The sequence below is a fragment of the Peromyscus maniculatus genome, chromosome 10, assembly GCF_049852395.1.
Source record: "Peromyscus maniculatus bairdii isolate BWxNUB_F1_BW_parent chromosome 10, HU_Pman_BW_mat_3.1, whole genome shotgun sequence".
Classification (NCBI taxonomy): Eukaryota; Metazoa; Chordata; class Mammalia; order Rodentia; family Cricetidae; genus Peromyscus; species Peromyscus maniculatus.
Genome location: NC_134861.1, coordinates 52,957,761 through 52,979,596, shown reverse-complemented (window position 1 = coordinate 52,979,596; position 21,836 = coordinate 52,957,761). Strand labels below are relative to the sequence as shown.

General features: G+C 34.8%; 1 long non-coding RNA gene across 1 annotated transcript in view; it reads left to right on the top strand.

Moving 5' to 3' along the window:
• The window catches only part of LOC143267520 (uncharacterized), a 29,103-nt gene extending 18,820 nt beyond the window's left edge, over nt 1–10,283 (top strand). The window contains exons 2-3 of the long non-coding RNA XR_013042657.1: nt 7,118–7,183; nt 10,166–10,283. This is a non-coding gene — a long non-coding RNA (uncharacterized LOC143267520). The remainder of the gene's footprint in view (nt 1–7,117; nt 7,184–10,165) is intronic.
• The last annotated feature ends 11,553 nt before the right edge of the window (nt 10,284–21,836 follow it).

Genomic DNA, 21,836 nt, shown 5'->3' with positions numbered 1-21,836 from the left:
ATTGTTTTAAAAAGTTGCTCATTCTGTGGAACCCTGGGGAAAACAAGAGATATAAAAATGCTAACATTTTGAGACAAATCAAGTAAAAATGTGCCTTGTAGTTTCATTTCATTTAAATAAAAAATCCCTATAAATTAGAGCAACCTAGTCTTTCTGGGAAAAATCTGTGTTCCATTCCCACTGGTTAAATGAGATTAAATTTCAACAAAAAGAGGAAACTATAAGGCCTGAGGACTGCTCTCGATTAAATATCCCATATTCATTCCGTTTATTGTAACCAGGTAAAATCTTTTTAATCCTCGGTGAATTGAAACAGCAAGAAACTTGAATATACTGTCCATTCTGCAAAGAGGGCTCCTGAAGGCATACTCAGGAAACCAAAAGTACTTCTTTTTTATAGGCTCAGTATTATGGAGAGGGACATGGAGAAATATAAGTGTGGATTAGAGTATCTATAAATACATGATTTTATTTTAAAATAATAAGGGTGTTTTAAGAACAATATGCTGAAACAAAGCTAAACAAAAAATAGTCTCCAAATATTTGCAGAGCACAGGGTGACGGAGTCTACTATGCCTGGCAATAAAATCATATTCTTTTTGCCATTCTTTACTTTTCATTTAGATTAAGCCTTTGGAGAAGTGAAATAGTAGAAACTGTAAAGTGAAAATTTGAGGCTTTAAAAACAGGAGAACATACAATAAGGTTATTTTAAACCAATTTTTTTAAAAAACATGTCTTAGTTACTGCTTTGATAAAACACCACACCCTAAAGCAACTTGGGGAGGATAGAATTACTTTTGTCCAGGAAACTCAGAGCAGGATTTCAAGCATGGACCTGGAGGCAGAAATTGATCCAGAGATCATGTGGAGTGTTGCTTATAGCTTACTCAGATTTTTTTTTTTTCATGGCTTACTCAGAAGCATCCAGAAACACTAGTTCAGGGCTTATGCTCACAATGAGCTGGGAGCTCACAGATGAACCATCTGGCTCAGAGGTGGTCAAGAATACTGGCTACTCTTCCAGAGGACAGGGGTTCAATGCTCAGTACCCACACGGCCACTCACAGCTGTCTATGATATCCGACACTCGCAACAAACACACACATAGGTAAAACACGAATGGACATTAAAACAAAAATAAATCAGAAAGAAAGACAGACAGAAAGAGAAAGGGAGGGGGCAAAGGAAGGAAGGCAGGGAGGGAGGGAGGAAGGAAGATGGGTATCTGAATTCTTATTTATTTATAAAAACAAAGAAAGGAAAACAAGAAGGAAAGACAGTAACAAAAAATGCACACAGACTTGCCCATAGGCCAATCAAATGGTGACATTTTCTCTATTGAAATTCCCTCGTGTCAAATAACTCTAGCTTGTGTCAGGTTGAGCTAAAATTAGCCAACCAAATTTGAAACACTAAATGATGACAATACTATTAACTATATAGAAAATGTTATTAGGTGTTATTATTTTCCCTGGTTTCTAAATGCATACACAAATTTCCAAACACCAGTAATAAAGTGTATAATGCTTAGAGACAGAGAGTGAGCCATATTCAAAAGAGATGTATAGAGAATAGGTAAAACTATTAGTAAGGAACATATGAAAATATTGTGAGCCTATAGCAAACCTGGAGATATAAGATCTTGGCCTTCAGTGACAAGACAACTAAACAAGATGCTTATCAAATGAGAATGAATAAGGAAATCATTAACTTTGCTGGCAAATAGATGGAACTATGAAAGCTCTATGGTAGACACCAAGCACTTTCAGACATAGAGTCCAGAGGCTCTTGAGCTGGAACTAACCTGAATGCCTCTCTGCTCAGGAATGACTTTCAGGGAACCAAAGGAAGATTCCAAAGGAAGGAAGTAATCAAACAGTCTTACCTAGCTTTTAAGCCTATGAACCATGACAGAAATCAGTATGGTACAGATAGCCTGAAGGGTACAGTAGGGGCAGGCATGCCTTGGTGGTAACCAATAGCTCTGCAGTTGGACTTTAGACCCGGTCAACAAGAAAAGGAAATCATACCTGGTTTTGGAAACCTAGACAACTATCCCAGGCTAGTGAAGTCAGATCTTCGAAGTGGACATAAAGTTGCTGATGAATTTCAGCATAATCCCCAAATTATTCAATATATTTGTACTTTTACCCACAGAAAAATAAAGTTTTCACCCCTCATCAAGGAAACTTCTTTTGCAACAGAAGGAGATAATCACAGATAACCACAAATAATAAAAGAAATGTAGAGTTGTGGAGCCCAAACTCAATGTATATATCTGTAAGACAAATTTTGCACCTAAGTCTGAGAACTATTGTAGCAGAGGGGATGGAATAGTGCTGTGGGATGGTCTTTCTGTGTGCTGCGAATATGTGTTGCTGGTTAATAAAGAAGCTCCTACGGCCTATGGCAAGGCAGAATAGAGCCAGGTGGGGAATCCAAGGAGAGAGACAAGCAGAAGAAAGCAGTCAGAGGAGATGCTGAGAGCCTTCTGGGAAGCAAGATATAATGCAACACAGGTAAAGTAATGAGACATGTGGCGTTACATAGATTAATAGAAATGGGTTAATTTAATGGGTAAGAGCTAGCTAGCAAGAAGCCTGAGCCATGGACCAGTTCATAATTAATATTAAGCCTCTGAGAGATTATTGTATAAGCTGCTGTGGGCCAGGCAGGGCATAGGAAAACTTCCAGCTACAGAATAGTGGTCAGAGCCAGAAACTTAGGGAGTTTTCTGTACAACTGTATCTTCTACTAATGTTCCAAGTGACACATGTAAAGTTTCACAGCGTGACTATCTAAACAAGAGCTGAACAAGGCCAACAACAACCATCTTGCTAAAATAGTAGATGGAGAGCTCATGAGCCCCCAACCCTACACAAAAAGCTACAGGCAGCTAAAGAAGGATGAGCGTGAAATAAATCATCTTTCCCAGGGAAGAGTATACTCAATACTTGGTTATTCGCTCCCAACATCAAATGATTAGCCCTGAAAACAGATATAATTGACATTTGAGAGACTGAGCAGGTTATATTTAGAGATACACACGCACACAGATGAGAGAAAGAGAGAGACAGAGACATTGAGAGAGAGGCAGAGAGACATATAACACATGTAGCAACAATTAATCAAATATGCTATGAATAAAAAGAGACCAAGGAGAGTTACAGGGGATGATTTTGAGGGAGAAAAATGGACAGGGGAAATAAAAAATAAAATCCCAAAATAAAAGAAATAAAAAATAAAAAATAAATGTGAATAAAAACCCTATACATGACAGACAACTTGAAGAGATGTATAGTCACTTAGAAGAAAACATGTGTGTGCATGTCTGTGAGGATATGTTTGTGTAGGGTGTATTTGAGTTGGAAAAACTCAGTCTAACTGTGGTCAGCAACAGCACATGCACTAGGGTGTAGACTGAAGAAAAAGAAAAAGTGAACTGAGTACAGACTTTCGTCTCTTTCCTGACTGAGAGTGTAATGTGTTCAGATGTCTCAAACTGCTGCCAATGTATTCCCTGTCATGATCTCTGGCTAAGTGTGAATTGCCAGAATGAATCCTTCCTTAAGTTGCTTTTCTCAGATATTTTAGTGCACCAGTGATAAACATAACTAAAAGCAATAATATATCTATAATTAAAAGTATAATTTTCTATTGATAATTATTCAAATATTGTATATTGTATATATAGATAAAACATATGCCTAAAAATATGGTACCTGGATTTCCAGAGAGAGAGAAGTTGAATAGGAGCATGGAATGAGTCTATTTCTTTTGTTTGACCTTTCTATAAATGTGAAAATGAAGGCACTTGAGTGAGAAAGTCAATGCATCTGTCCTATCTATGGCTTTGGGTAAATAAAAGACAACTTTATGAATTATTCTAGGGAAATAAGAGTACAGTATCTGCAGCCTAAATGTCTATTATTGGCTCAAATATTTTATTTTAGTTATAGGAATAGCTGGATGGTTGCTATTTTAAGTACATATTTAGATTTGACTAGTAAAAAGCAAATTAAAATCCCAGCACAAATAAAAAGAGAAAACAGTGTTTGTTAACCAATTAAAAGTCTCCTGTACTTATTACTATCTGAACTATAGTTGTCTATGGTGGTGGTCCTCAAACTCTGGTTCAGGACCCCTTTTGGAGGTCAAATGACTCTTTCACAGGGGTCACCTAAGACTATCAGAAAGCACTGCTGTGGTGATATTTTATTTGTGCTGAAATATGGTGATATTTTAATTGCATGTTAATAAATAACATTTGCCCGGAAAAAAAGAAAGTGGCTTCCAGTTTGAGGAAACAAGAGCAACTGAGGAACTGGCGAGGTAAGGTTGGCTGTGGAATGTTCTATTTCTCTGATCTATCAGCATTCACTCCAATACCTGGCTCCAGGTTTTAAGATTTTATTTATTTTAAGATTTATTTATTTTAAGATTTGTGCTACACAGTACTTTTACATCCCAATTTATAGCAGTGACAAAATTATAGTTACAAATATGCAGTGAAAATAACTTTATAGTTGTGAATCACCACAACCTGAGAAACTGGATTAGAAGGTCACAACTTTAGGAAGGTTCAAAATGACTGGTATGTGACATAATATGAGGAACCATGATACCAATTTAAGATATAAAATAGAATGGAAAAGTAACAACAAAGAGAAAGACATGGTGAAAATGTTATTGTCAGTTACATGTTAGATTTATCCATCATTGAATCATCTAAGGTGGAATGTAGTTGGTCACTTCTAAAGTCTGAAAGTTTGTAGATTTATGGTGTCCTCTAGAAAATACACTATACTCCAACTGAAAAATAAACAAACAAAAACAGCAAAAAAACCCACATACATGCATAGAACAATACTGAGAAAAAAGATAAGTTAGAGATTACATTTAAAAAAGACAATTGAAAAAAGGCAAATGGGCTAACAAAGATATTAATGTAAATGGAATATTTGAAAGAAAACCAATACACATAAAAGGCCCATCAAAATTTTAGCAGTTGTTGCTTTATATAAAAGATACTTTATTTGTTAAGATTCATAGGTCAACTAAGACTCATAGGTCAACTAAATTTGAAATGCCACCAGGCAGCTGATTTTTGAAGCCAAGGCAAGGACTTACTTCTGCATCTTTCTGTCTATTCCACCACCAGTGAACAGCAAAGTATAATTTTTCTTTCACTTAGAAAGAATAAATGTCGCACAGAATTTTTCTGTGCAGTTTGGCTCAATAATAATAATTTTTTATTGGAGGCTTTGATAGAAATTTAGAGTAGATTCTTACATTGGTCACTGTGGTAAGCCAGAAAATATTAAAATGCTCATTTTGGTTAGCCAGAAAGTTCATTTAAATACTAAATTAGTGTTTTTAGGTAAAGGTAAAAAAAATTGGCTAAACTTGAACAATGAAATTATCTTGACCTCTGTTGAGAAGAAATATTGACTCCAAACTCCCTAAATGCTAACTTTTGAACCAAATTAGTGTTCAGCTAATTATAATAATTTGATGTTTCTACTAATAGTTTTTGTATAAGCGCAGCATATTTGACCTTTTAAAATGTCAGAAATAATATTTAATATTAATATGCTTCTCAGCCACTTTAAACACTCAGGTAATATTTAATATTAAAAATAATAATCTTGATATTTGTGCTCAAAATGTCATCATATATTACTTGAAGGATGATTCAATGTCTCTCTAAAGTTGATGAATTCAAATATTTCTTCCACAAAGTGGTTGAGAAATTGAAATGGATAAAAAATTATTTGGAGAACTCAAGTATGATCTATTCTAGACAAAGTAAAGTGCAATGAAACCCAACTATGTTGCATTCATTTTTATTGTTAAGTGAACAATGGTTTAGAAACAAGAATAATTGAAAATAAAAACTATATTTTGATGTCTCTTCAGCCTCTGAATAAAAGCTTCAAAATAACTCAAATATTGTACCTTGTGAAAACATATTTGGCTGATATTTCATATTATTTTACTTTCATATTAACAATGCATCTAAATTGTGTTTCTCTAGTAAGTCTTATTATAATCCTGAGAAATAAAGGTTAAAACAGCTTTACTTAATTTAATGCTATTTTTCACAGATACACATTTTTATACAGTTAAAAAATCATATATATTTTTGTATAATGTGTGTGAGTGTTTTTCCTCCATGTATACATGTGTGCCACATATAGTTTGGAATCTCTGGAGGTCAGAAGTGGGTATTTAATACAATGGAACTGGTGATGCAGATGATTGCTGGCCACCATTTAAGTGCTGAGAACTGGAACTGGGTCCTTTGTGAGACAACAAATTGTAAGACAAACTGCTAAACGGTCTTATTAATAAAAAAACAAAAGCCAGATATTGGGGTGAAAGCTGAGAGATCAGGGAACAGGACAAGCCACAGCCAACCTTACCTCACCAACTCCTTATTTTCCAAAGAGACCTACCTCCCATATACCCATGCCTATATGCCTTTCTGTCCTTGCCATCTTACTTCCCCTCTCTGCCCAGCTACATCACTTCCTCTTTCAGCCCAGCTCTATCACTTCCTGTTTGTCTGTACATACCTCTAGACCTTTATGGTTAACTAGTGTTGAAATTTAAGGCACGTGCCAACACATCTGCCTCTGTTCCCAATGTGGCCTTGAACACAGAGATCTGAATGCTAGGATTAAAGGCGTGTGCTACCATTGCCATACTTCTATGTTTAATATAGTGGCTGGCTTTTCCTTCTGATCCTCAAATCAGGGTACGCAATAAATTGGGGGACACAATATATTACCACAACAAATGGTCCTAACTACCGAGCAACCTGTCCATTACTTTGTTGTTAAATCATTTAAACAACATGTCTATAAAGGATTTGCTCATGGTCTTGATGTACAAACTGCTATTTTTGTTTTTTGTTTTTCTAGAAAAAGCTATGTGTTGTCCTGGCTACTACTATAAATATGACACCAGGCAGTATCTACTTGGCATTTAAAATGTCTTTCCATGTAATATTGAGTAGGTATATTATCCACACTCACTCTAGATTTGTATTTGAATAAGTGAATAGATTCATGACGAACACTTACTATAAAACATTTTTGTTATTCTAAAGGGAAAAATGAAGAATTCATGAAGCAGTGTTGACAGTTTATGAGAATTTAACAAGAATAACCGGCAGGTAAGGACTTGCAAATTGTCCTCACAAGGTAATGACCATATTATTTAGGCAAGATAGTATGCTTGAGTTTCAGAAAGACAAGAAGGGTGTGGAATGTTGTACTGATGAAGTCCTCATGATCATTAGTATTCACTAATATTAAACTGTCCTGTGTATAAAATGTGGCTTCACTTTACTACCTATAAAATATCAGGACATAAATAAGGGTATGGTAAACTGTAATGTCTAATGTGTTAAACAGAGTTATGAATACTTTAAGTTACTGGGTCAGAAATTCCAAAGTATACCCTGATCATTCCAAGAGCATTCTTATCCCTAGCAATTTTCTATATCCCATGTTTGAACACATCATGGTTGATGGAACCAAGTCTTATCAAAATATGGAAGTCAATTATGTTGAACACTGAGAATTAGGAAAAAATCAGTCATGATGTCTAAAACATGTTATTAGAGAAACATAATAAAAGAGTAAACATTACATAGAAAATACTAAGGCTAAACATAGTCCAATTATCTAGAATCACAGAAGGGAATTTAAAAATACAAATGTTGGGGTAGATTGGGTTATCTTGTTTGGAATTTTACAGATACAGCACTATTATTATATGTCTGTGCAAATTTGAAAGGATAAAAAAAACTTAATCTACAAGGTAATGTAGGAAAATTAGAAAAAGAAATTCAGGAACTTCATAAAATTTGCAAGAAATTGGATTTAGAGCTGAGACCACCATATTTGTGTCAGTTACTACAACCTTTTACTTCTAAGTTTAATTGAAGTTAAATATGTCAGTAATTAGTTATTTAAAAATCATGGCATGGTGTTCAAGAAAAGAAATGCAGTTTGTAAATGTTAGGAAGCACAAAAATGAAAACAGAAGTCTCAAGGAGGATTCCACATTTGTATACAATACACTAGTAAGGAAACATTTAGCTTGGAAATTGGAGGCAATCAGAATATTTTCTGTGGAGCACTGTTCCAGGGAACCTTAATATCCAGACTGTTTTGTTAAATCTTTCACACCATTTTTCCCCCAAATTTCCCTATATTCACAAACTTATTCCCAACTCCCTGACCTTCCATTATGGAAAAACTTTTGTTTCATCTCTGGCAAAGTTGATTTACATATAAAGGGAAGGGAAATATAGAAATTTTTCATGTTTCACGTTAGCTAAATTTGAGCCTAGAAGATTACAAATATTTCCCAATACATTCATTGTTCAATTTTGAAAAACAGCTGTAGCACATAGCCTATTGACTTTTTTCCCTACTAATTCCTGCTCCCTGCCCCCAACATACACACCTTGCTATTCGCAAAATCAGGTCTTTTTTTTTTTTTTTTTAGTTAACTATTAACATAACATATACATGTACAAATATATAAATACAACCTGATTATGTCTTTTGGTGTTACTTTTATGTATATAATTTCAGAGTTATATAAGCAAAATATCAGTGGATATGCCAAACTGGGTGGAAAAAAAGCAGTAAGGTCTCAACTCTTCACAAAGCATTACTGGCAACTGGGTAATGCTGGGAGCAGAGGAGGTGACCCTTCTCAGGGAAGAGCACACCAATTGCTTTGTCAGTCCTGAAAATATACATATTAGTAACTACATGGACTCCACAGGTTATATTTAGGAATATTTAATGATTTATATATAAATACATATATGCATGTAATAATAATTGAGAGTGGCTAGTGGTATAGGGGAAGGTTTGAAGGAAGTTACGGAAAGGTAGAAATGTAGTAATTAAAATGCAATCTCAAAACAAACAAAGAAATAAAAGGCTATGGAGTGGATGATTTTTGCTAAAATATTCTTCTACTGACATCAAACTAAAATATTTCAATGTGAAAATGCTGGTGCAAAGAGTGAAATCTTCAACTTTGAAATGAAGCTTTTTATAATTTAAACTTGCAGAAATTTTTAACTCTAAAAGTAACCATTAATCATAGGGTTTTACTCATAATTATTTCTAATGAAAAGACATTGTTCTCCTGTCATACAAATAGATGTTTCATTCAATTATTTTTTTATCAAAAATCTTAAATAAGACAAAGAACAGTTAACATTAGTTGAAATCACACAAAAAAAATAAATACAAAGATTTTGGAAGGTAGACTGAAAGCCACAGAGACTTGTGTATTTAGGCTAGCAGGCATTGAGCAATTGGACCGTCATCCAAGCTTTTATTTATATCTTGTGAACTTTTATAAACACAGTGAAAAGATGATACTTATGATCAGATTTTCTGACAGTACAGGCTACACATGGACTTCACAGTGAAAACACATTGTAATTAACTGAAATTCATTAGAGAATTATTTGAAAACTTAGTACCCAAAGTATGGCTGATTAATCATTTCATTAAAAAATAATCTCCTGCTCTTATCATTGCTAAGTTGTCTGCAGTTCTTTAAGTAGAATTAAAATAACAGAAATATAAAAATATTTTAAAAAACACCAAAAATGGAGACAATTTTATATGAAGTAAATCAAAGATCATAAAAGCAATCTAAGAGTTATCAATAGTTTGTAGTAAGTATCTTTATTATGTGAGATCAAGGTTGTGACCTGCATCTTAGCAGACATCCTTATGCAACGCTTCCTTTCATATCCTCTTGTCTCATTCATGCCCATGTTTTCAGTGACTTGATCCAGTACCGCCTTTAACCTCTTTTTTTTTTTGTGAGCTCAAAACAATTTCACTTGTTCAATTCTGTGTTTTTCCCCTGTTACCTCCCATTCTCTTTATTGATATAGTTTCATAAATATTTGCCTGGAATTGTAGGATGAAGTGGGTGGCAAGCAGTTATGTAATTTTTATGGGTGGAAGGATTCTGTATATAAACTCCTCTTCCTATATACGACAGCAGAGAAGTTCTGTGTTGCTTAGTACAACTGAGTCCTCCTCAGATGACTTCTTCATCATTCATTTTTATTGCATCAAGTTCTCAGATTTTTTTTCTGTGTTTTCAGTATACAGTTCAAATTCTGCTATCAAAAATGTTACCTAAAGTGTTGAATAATGCCTGTAACCTAAAAATGTGCAAGTAGCACACTAGATACTCCATAAAGAAGAGAGTGAGAAATGGCAAGTATATTCCTGGGGATTTGTCTATTGTAATTTTACATCTACTTCAATGCTTTAGATACATTATAATATCTTCAAGGAACCCTATCCCTTACAAGTATTAAGAAAGAGAATTTGAATAAAGCTGTCTTCCTACAGTTAGTGAAATATATGGTTTGCATCATACCCCAATGTGCTGTATCCTGAATATTATCATAAAATAAAAAAGAAACAGCAAAATAAGAAAAGTAGGGGAGAGGAATCATCAAAAGGAAATATTACAATGCCAAAATAAATATAATCTTGACATATCAATATTCATGTTGCAAGAAATTCATCAAAGAACAGTATATGGCTAAGTATGAAACAACAAGATCCTAGTATATACAGTCTAAAGGAAACCCATGTTAAATTTGAGAGCACATTAGCCCAAATACAAAAAGAATAAACTGTATCCCAAGGAAATGTCAAGCAAAACAAAATGATATTTACAGTGATTATGCCAGAAAAATTATAATTTAAAAGAAAAAATCTAGACAGAATATGTCATATAAAAATAAAGGCCAATTCATCAAGAAGGAAGACATAACAGTTATAAATACTTTTATTTGCAGCATATATATACATATATATGTGTACATATAAACAACTAGTTATGTATATATATGGACAACTATTTACATAAAAAATATACCTAAAATAAGACAGAATAAGCAGTGCAATGATAGCAAATGTCCTATCTCACTCTTAATACTGGACAAGACACCCAATTATAACAACAAAGGAAAAACAGATGTGAATAATATTACAGACAAAATGGATTTAAGAGATATATATATATAGAATATTTGACACAATAGCTGAGAAGCTTAAATCATTATCTATGAATTTTTTGAAAATTCATGATCATTACAAAGCATTTGATAGCTTATGAGTCTAGGGTGGTAATTCTCTGCCTGTTGTAGTGTAACTCTATTAAATTTCTTTAAATATATGTATACATTTTATCCCAGTCCTAATAGCTCATATGAAAACAATTAAATGTCTGTAAAAACTGGTGTGGATTGGGTAAAGGAAGGCAGTTCTTCACTGTTCATGGAATTGAAAACTGGTGCAGCCATTTTAGAAATCAGCATGGAAATTCCTCAAGAACCTATAAATACATCTCTCCTATGATCAGCTATACCACATCTGAGGATATTCCTAAAGAACACTGTATTTTTCTACAGAAAAACCTGCTGATCCATGTCTATTATTACTATATGTACAATATCAACAAAAGAAAAAACAACCTATGTGTTATTAATTTAGGAATATAGTGAAATGTGGAACATATATGGAATGGAAAATTACTCAGGTATGAATAAATATGAAATCAACATGTAAATATATGATGCTGGTGAAAACAACCATTCTGGGTGAGGAAGTCCAGGCTCACAATGACCATCACTGCATATTCTATCTCATATTTTGAATATCAGCTTTGTATCCTTATACATGCATTCGTAAGTTTTAATATTCACAGAAGTCAGGTACCAGTTAGAGGCCATTGTGGGGGAGGATGCCTTTCAAAAGAAGTATGAAAGAAGGCAGGTTATGTGAATGGGTAAATGTGAATAATGAAAAATAGTTCAATTAGTTGAGGAACAGGAGGTCATAGTAGGGTATGGCATGTAGTAAGGGATACCTAACACTAAAAATATTTCAGAATACCTGATGGAAACCCTGATAATCTAAAACCTTCAAAAAGTACATACACAGCATAATCTTAAACAAATAATGGGGGAAATATCAAGATAACCACAAATATAGTTTTTTTCCTGTAAAGAAAAATAAACCTAAGAATAAATAATACAGGCCTCTGCCATTATTTTTTAGCTGACCACCAGAATTAGATGATAAGACTTTTTAAAGATAGCTCACACATCGATTCCAAGATATTAAGAAACGGTGCTGAAACTGAAACCAAAGCTTCCTCTCTGTTTGCTGGATTACATAATGGCAGAGGGTTCTGCGTCTAGTTGGTGGAAGCTATAAACTCTATGGAAAAATATACCGTGATGTCAGAAAAAAAGGTCCAATTGCTCAGCTATGCTGTGACTGTTAGGTGAACAACCAACTGTTTGAACTTCAGGACTGTTCCACAAGTTGTGCAAATTATGACATTGCTCTCTTTACATTTAGAAAATGGAATTTTGAAAATATTTCATTTGTGTGATCAAGAGAGAATTTTCAGTGTTGCTTATTCAAAAGTTGACCATTACCTTTCCATTTTCTCTGCATTAAACCTGACTCTTGTTTATGTGGAATTTTTATTTCAGACCTTTGTTTTTTCAGTTCTGAGTAATAACACTGGAAGCAAGTAGTCACCATCACTTTAATGAAAATATAAGTACAAATTCAAGACACCAATAAAATGATATCAACTAAGAATGAAATCATCTAGGAATATGGCAATATATTCTAAATCAAACAGTATAAATTAAAAGCTAAATATCACAAGGTATTTAATATCAATCCAGTAAAAATACTATATAAGTATTGTTGACTTAACATGAATAATTTTAGGTAAAAAGGTAATGATCTATCTTCAAATGTACATGATCTTCTTAAAGCAACTGCTTTTATTATGAGGTAAAAAGATAAATTACCAATTAAATATCAGAGGGACATTATTATTACATTTCAAATAAGTGCTTCCTCTCATAAATTCATTTCTAAGGTGGAAAGTCACTTAACAGACCATAATGTGGTTCATTATGGGGAAATGCTATTTAATTATAGTGATTCAGAATCTGTGAAAGGAAGATTTTCCTCAGAGAAAAAGAATGTGTAATGAGCTATCTGGACAATCACTTTGTGTCTACCCTGATGAGGATTTCAAATGATCCACAGCATTCACAGAACTGAGCAAACTGAATAATTCAGCGAACATGAATATGTTGGGTCAACTATCCATCCTGTGGAAGCATCCGTTTGCTACTTGTGTGATCACACACAGCATGCACACCCCTATCTCCCATTACCCTGCATGCACTCAGGGTGAAGACAGTGCCATTTCACCCTGCCATGCCTAAGAAAAGCTAAACATATCAGCCTTTCTTGCCTTGTTCAGCTGTAGCTGGGAAGGTTTGCTACTTTTCCTCAGGTCTGGCGAATCTGACAGTGAACTTAACCTTGAGACTTGCAATGAGGAAATCCTCCCCTCCCCTCCTCTGCCATTGCTCTGATCCAGTTTAGCCTTCGTCATCTTACTGCTCTCTGCCACCCTACTCACTAGGAACAGGACCCTACTTGTACGCCATTTGTGTTGAGGTTTACAGTCTATTTGAAAAAGAGCGACAATAACAAAAATATTCAAACTACTTATACCTCAGTTATTTTCTAGAGAGCTGACAGCCTGAACCAATAAGAGAAACATTGATATCAAGTGCCTACATCACATGCATATTTCCTTAACTCCTGCCTTCCACTGAAGGAACTTCACTTCTTTCCAAATATATAAATATAAATATAAATATAAATATAAATATATTGTATACTCTCTTTAACTCATTTTCCTGAAGGCTACATAGATTGTCTCCATTTGATTTGAATAAAAAAGCTTTCTTCAAGACAACATTTCAACCTACATTCCCATCCTCCCTGAGCGATTAGTAGTAACTGCAGAAATAATCTCATTTTAATTATATCCTTTCGTTGGACAAATGTACAGCATCATTTTGCCTTTATTGCCATAACAAATTTCTGATGTAAAATAAAACCCTGCCACTCACCTTCTGAAATGTCCCTCTTTTATTTATGTCTGTATGTCTTACTTTTCTCTGATAGTCTGTCATTATATATGGAATCAGACGATTTGTAGCATCGTGAGAAAGGCATCCTACATATTCACTAACTATCCATCCTTCCTTTTCATGACTTTAAAATTTATATTTTGAGAAACTAACAGAAAAGTTTATTAATTTAGAATCAGAGTAGATGGGAACGAAGGTGAAAGTAAATTATACACATGTTCATAACATTATATTGTTCTGATTTTGAACCATATGAATATTATTTTCCTTTTATGGAAAAATAGATTATTTTATTATTTATTATATATAATAGATTATTTAATATATATATATATATATATATATATATCTGTATTACAGTTTCCCATCCATTTATCTTTCTATTTCCTCCCCTTCTCCCATCCCTTATAGATGCACTTTCTTTTTGGCTCTCATTAGAAAAGTAAAAGCTTCCAAGAGATAATAACCGAACATGAAGAAATAAAATGTAATAAGATGAAGCAAAAAGTATCATGTTGAAGTTGAACATGGAAACCCAACAGGAGGAAAAGAATCTCAAGAGCAGGCAAAAAAGCTAGAGACCCAATTGTTCTCATAATTAGGTGTCTCATTAAAATTACTAAGATAATAGCTATAATACATGCAAAAAGGACTTGGTACAGATTTATGTAGGCCTTGTCCTTGCTATTTTACTCTCTGTGAGTTCATATGTACCTTGTTTAGTTCATTCAAAACTCTGTATTCTCCTGGTGTCCTATAGTCCTTCTGGCTCTTCCTATCTATGTAGGATTCTCTGTTCTCTAATGGGTAGGATGTGATAGAGTTCTCCCATTTAGATTCTCTCTCCACATAACATATGGCTGTAGGTCTCTGAATCTGCTCCTATGTGCTCCCAAAGGAAGCCTCTCTGATTATGACGGGGATAATTGCATAAAGCACTGGTATTTGTGTATAACAGATTATCATTAGGGGTCAATTTGATTATGACAGTTTTTAAATCAATAGTGTTTGGTTTTACCCTAGAACTCTGTGTTTTCTAGTTTGTGGTTCTTGGTTACACTAGCAGTGTAGGGTATGAGTTCCTTCTCATAGAGTTGTAATTAAGTGAAGTCAGACATTGTTTAGCTATTCCCACAAGTCCTGTGCCACCATTACCCTATTATATTTTGCAGGCTGGACATATTATAGGTCACAGGAAATGTGAAAAATCTACTGAGTCTGCTTAAATTGTGAAGTATTTTTTAGGGAGGAAAACTCACTACAGTATGGGAGATTTATCATAGGGTCCTAAAATGCAGAGGTACAGTCCAACACTGTTTTCTACTGAGATAGTCCACACCATCAAGTCCACAAGCAAGAGAAGAGAGCCACTTAAGTGTATCTCAGGCCTTAAGGGTAGCCCCAAGCCATGTGCCAGGGGCAAGTACTTCAAGGTCATAGGTAGATAGGACAGTTACCTGCTACATCTCTAGGGCCAGTGTTTCAAGGTAATAGAGAGAACAGCTATTCACTACAGCTCCACCTTTTGTCCAAATAAGAAAGTTCTAACCTGATACAAAAGTATATCCAATAGGAAAGATTATCAAGTATTGTTCAGGAGAGCAGAAAGGTAATAACATAAACAAAAATAGAAATACAACCATCAAGGCAATTAACAGATGTTAATCTCTCCCAAAAATTATTGCAGGCTCTTTGCCAGTGTTCAGTATCTTTCCATAAAGAGGAAATTTCCTTATTATTTAGAGATACTACAATTTCTGCTGGGTCCATTCCTCTCAATTGATGAATTCTTAATTTTCCTTTTAGAATCAAATCAGAGATCTTTTCCACATCTGTATTTAATTTTTTACTTGGTTTACATGGTAGAAATATTCATTCCAATATAATATTTTCCCTCTGCATCAAAATCCCTGTGGGGGAATGTCTAGAGAACAATATGACCAGAACATAGATAAGTTCTGTATTCACAGGATCCACATGTGTCTCTCAAATTTTCTTTTCTACTAGAGGCAATTCCTTCTCAGCTTCAGCTGGCAATTCTCTTGGGCTACTTAAGTCCTTGTTCCCTTTTATGGTATTGGCCAAACTTACTAGTCCATCTTTAGGTATTTCAATGGTAGTCTGTAAGTTGGAAATGTTTCCTAACAATTTATGAAAGTCTCCAAGAGTCTACAGTCAATCCCTTTTGGAGGTGTACCTTTTGGAGTCGTTTTTGTAGATATATCTTATAACCTAAGTAATTAATAGAATCTTTTTTCTTTTTTCAGGAGCAATGTGTAATCCCCAGAGAGGGAAAACTTCCTTTACTTCTTCAAACTTGCTTTCTAAAGTATCTAGCTTCAGATCAGCTAATAAGGTATCATCCATATAATACTAAATTATAGATTATAGAAATTGTGCACACATTATTTACACTGTCTGTAGACTGGCAATGCTCGGTTCACAGTAGGTTGCAGCAGTTCTCAGCAGCTGTGCAGGAAATGGTGGCAGTGGCGCTGGCCACTGGGCAGCTATTTCAAAAGATGGCATATGGGCATGCGCAAGTGCCTGGACTAAGAGTGGAGCCTAGCTGGGCTCCACTCAGGTGGATGGCAGAGTGGCTACATGTAGGCTGGCTGGTAGCAGCACATGGTGCAAATGCACAACACAGACTGTTCTTTGGAAGTGCCTGGGGGCAAATGCTGTCAGAAGGGATTCAGCAGTTCCTCAGGGCTCGCTTGGAGCTCAGAGCATAGGAATCGCCAGCAGCCATGGAGGCTGTGGGCCATGGGGCTCAGATCCACGTGGTTGCCGGATAATGTGAGGTTTCCATGGAGTCTGCTTAAAGGATGGCTTTTTTCTGTTTTTGTTTTGCTGGATTTCTTTAAGGGATTCATTCATTTTTGTCACATTTTTCTTTTTGTTTTCTTGTATTTCTCTAAGGCAGTTGTTATCAACATGTGTGTCCCAGCCCTTTTGGAGGTGGCATTTCAGATATCCCACATATATCAGATATTTCCTGTAGATGTAACCATCTTATTAAATAAAAAACACAGAGCCAATACAGAGATGAAAGCCAAGAGGTCAGAGCAATAGCTAAGAGCTAAAAACCTTACCCTTCACTGTTGCTGTTGTCCCACCTCTCTGAAAGAGACCTACTTCCTGTGTGTTTGTGCTTTTTATTGACTTTCTAGTCTGCCTTCTCATTGGTTGTGAACCCAACCACATGACCTCCTCATCACTGCCCATCTGTGCAGACCTCCAGGTCTTCTATGGTTGGTATTGAGATTAAAGGTGTGTGTCTCCATGCTAGCTGTATCCTTGAACACACAGAGATCCGCCTAGCTCTGTCTCCCAAGAGCTGGGATTAAAGGCATGTGCCACCAACGCCAGGCTCTGCTGTGGCTTGCTATTAGCTCTGACCCCCAGGCAACTTTATTTATTAACATACAAATAAAATCACATTTAAGTACAAATAAAATATCACCATAATTTCCATTATGATTCATAACATTAGCAAAATTACATTATGGAGTAGCAATAAAATAATTCATTTTTTGGAGTCACCACAACATGTGAAACTGTATTTGAGGGTAACAGCATTAAGAATGGTTGCGAACCACTGCTTTAAAGGATTTGTTCATTTCCTCTCTAAGGAGCTCTATCATCTTCATATTGTTTATTTTAAGCTCTTTTACATGTGTTTCAGCTGTGTTTAAGTACTTAAGGCCTGCTGTGGTACGGGAGCTGGGATCTAGTGAAGAAATAATGCCCTGGCTGTTATTGTGTTTTTAAGGTGACATCGAGACGTCTGGGCTTGGGAAAAGTACAGTTTGTCGTGCTGCTGTCTGGATTTGTACTTGTTGGGTAAGTGTTTTGTTCCTTGGTTTCAGTTTCTTCCCTGGATTTTTTGAGAGTATTTTGCCTTTGTGTTGTCTGTTTTATTGGTCAGCTCAGGTAGTGTGTTCACAGGGAATGGCTGCTGATATTGGAAGCTGAGATACTGGGATGAGTTGAGGGAAGGAAAGTTGGAAGAGGTCTTTATATCCCTTGGTAATGGGGTTAGGGAGGAAAAAGGAGACCACAGCAGATTTCCTGGTACAGAGTTTGGGATGAAACTGGGTTAGCAGGGCGTCTATGCTGGGGTTGGGGTCTTAGACAAAGCAAGGAGTCTGTGGAGGAAAGTTAGAAGGAGGAAGGTCTATGGGATTCATAGAAATCAGAGGAGGGAATGGCAGGGAAGACTGCCAAAGGTGTTCTGATGCAGAGCTTGGGATGAGACTCATGGATTGAATCTGGGGGAATAGAGAAAGAGGAGAATGTCTGTGTGCAGCTTACCTGGTTTCCTAGCAGGTTTCCTTGTCTGTTAGCAAGAGTTGCCTGCTAGAGTGTGGGGCTCAGAAAGATCAACCAATTTAGGTGTAAGGAGGTTAGAAGGGATCATCTGTGGTGTCCACAGGAGATGGGAGCAGGGAGACAGGGAAGGGTGTTCTGTTACAGAGCAGAGGATGAAACAGGGAAATTTGAACTGGGGCAACAGAGAGAAAGGAAATGGTCTGCTGGCAGCCTACCTGGTATTCTGGCAGATGTGGCCTATGGGTTAGCTTGAGATTGTCTGCTGTAGTTGGGGATTTTTTCTTCGTTTTGCTGGACTGGTGTGTTCCCAGTGAATACCTGTTGTTGTTGGAGGCTGGAATAGTGCAATGAGTTGGAATTAAGAGGATTGGGGAACAAGATCTTTGTGTTCCTTTTGGAGAGGGGTGAATTTGGAAAGGGAGATTGCAGTGGGTTTCCTGGATGTAGGTTTTAAAACATACTTTTTCAAATTCACTTAGGAAAATACCTGGAATATGTAGCAAATATATGTCTAACTTTAAACGATCTGCCATTATTTCTTCCAAAGAGTCATTAATATCACACATTTAAACCAGTAATGATGAAGTGATTTCACATCATTTTCTTCAATAGACATGTTCAATATTTTAAATTTTTGTCATCTATATGTAATATTATTATTCTCTTCACTTTACTTTTTATAATAAGTATTTTAATCACATAGCCTTATTTTATTTATCATATTTCTGCTATTTGTGAGGATGAGTTTGGTAAAATTAATGCTTATTTTTATGTGGATTTTCTGTTTTGAGTAGTAATTTCCTTTAGTAATTTTCAAAGAAAGCCTTTATAAGGTGAGTTTTGCAAAGATTTTATCTCTGACTCTATATTGCCCTTTTAGTCACTTAATCATGTTTTTCATAAAGAAGATTATTTTAATTTTAATGAAGTCCAACATTTCAATTATGTTATTCATGGGTCAGGATTTTGGCTTTATATTTAAAAATTAATGTACAAGCAAAAGGTCATATGAACAATCTCATGGTGTCTCTTCTGAATTTTTTATATATCTACATTTTAAATTTCTACCTATGATCAATTTTAAATCATTTTTGGGAAATTTATTGAGAGAAGTCTGTGCTGAGATTAAATTTTAACTAATAGATATTAGACTGTTATAAATCCACTTTTGTTAAAAATTATCACCAATCAACGCAATTTTGGAGTGTTTATAGAAAATCAGTATAAATCTGAGTATGCAATTTATTTTACCCTATGTTATATCATTACATTTCTCGGTATATTTCGCCTGTTTTATTTTGAACTGGATTATGTGTGTGTAAATCTGTGAGTCTTCTAACATTTCACTGTTTATTATTATATGATATATTCTATGGCTTTCACCTTCTCTTCTACATTTTTTAATCATTTCCATTTTATACAAAACACCATGCACGTTTTTAAAAATAAATTACAAAGCATTGAGGCAACTTGACAGTATCAGAATACTTGTTTTCATTTTCATGGGTGATCTGTGGTTTTATAGAAAGTCATACTGATTATTAGATGTATATTTAATTATTTTCCCCAATGCATTTTGAAAGTTTTTAAAAATCTATACCTTTAATAGAAAATATTGAAATTTCTTACATTTGCCTTGGATGTATAAACTGCTATTCTCTATTATTACATAAGTGAATCTCTCAATTACTTGTTCTTTGTATAAATAGATAATTATATTTCTTGAGAACAACTAAATAAGCTAATTTTTAAACTTTTTCATTAAAGATTTTTCATTCTCATTTGTTTTGTTTATTTTCTTTAATAAGCTACCAAGGATTTTCAATATCACCTTGAATGGAATCAATTAGTAAGGATGTGTTTAATTTGTTACTAATCGTAGAGAAAATATATCAAATTTTGTATTCTTCAGATGTACTATGACATATTATTTCATTGAGTTATGTCAATTATTAAAAGAGGGAAATAGAATTCTCCATAATCTTAATAGTAGACCTGTGTATGTCTCTTTTCTGTTAGGTCATTTTTTTTGTTTAAAGATTTTTTTTATCTTATATTGTGAGTTGCATATATGCTACAATTCATTATGGTTTTGAAGTAATAATTATGTTATTAAATTTAATGATCTATTGCTTATTTACCTTATTATTAATTATTTTCTTCACTAAATATCATAGTATGTTATCATAAACAGTGTAAGTATGGAATATACTTCTAAACAATAAAGAAGATATTTTATTTTTAAATCTTCTGACTTAAAACATATGAATCACAGAATTTTCAATTTTTTTTTTATTTTGTTTTTTTGGGACAGGGTTTCTCTGTGTAGTTTTGGTGTCTGTCCTGGATCTCACTCTGTTGACCAGGCTGGCCTCAAACTCACAGAGATCTGCCTGCTCTGCCTCCCAAGTACTGGGATTAAAGGTGTGCACCCAGCTTGAATTTTCAAATTTTTAAAAACTCTATCTGCCACTGTGGGGAATTAGCCAAGAGTTGCTTTATTATTCTGTAAAGAACCCTTAAGGTAGGACCCCTTGAGCAAAGCAAATAGAACACTTATTATGGATCAGGTCAGTGGAGACTCTTGATGGAATAAAATCTACCTTTCCTCAGAGTGCTAAAGGCTCTCATGGGTATGTATTCACACAGTGCTGGCAGACAGGTTTTCTCGATGGCATCAGTGGGAGAAAGAAAACGACAGTGGAGGCTGGCAACAGTTCTGCACTCAGAGGACTAGCAGTGGTGTGAAATTTATACCCATGCTAACATTACAGAGCTACGCGGGCTAATTTAAGAAAGGGACACTGGGCCTTGAGAAAGCACACAATTCAGAAGTCTTCAGTGCCTGTCTCTGAGATGCTCTCTTTACAGATGACATCACAAGACTGTAGACTGTGAAGTTTAGATCACCTCAGTGTAGTTAGCTAGGGGAATTTCAAGCATAAACTGAAAGAGCAGCTGGCCAATAGTGACAGAGTTAAAAAAAAAAAAAAGTTGGATTTGTGGGTATCTGCTGATACTGTCAGTCTGACAGCTCAACCTTAATAAGTCTTCCTCCAGATGTGAGAAAAAAAATGCCTGTGTGGTTGTGAGTTACTTCTAGGTTTACCTAATACAGACAGGGATTTTGGCTTTGGAGCTATTGTGAGGGTTAAAAAGAAAGTGCAAGTCTTTAACTCATTGCTTTCCTAATGGCATGGAAACATCCAGGAACTAGTACTCAAAAGACCTCAGAATTATACATAAATGAATATTGCAGGCCTGATTACAAAGAGCACACACTTCTGGATTTATATGCTTGTACTTATTATCATTTCCTATGAGTTATGGAATCTTTGCAGCTTTCCAGATGTTAGTGCACAGGGTAAGACAATGCTTCTGGGGTTCTTGTCATGCTTATGCTTAAATAAAATTATGGGTGTTATATTATTATTAGATCAATTAT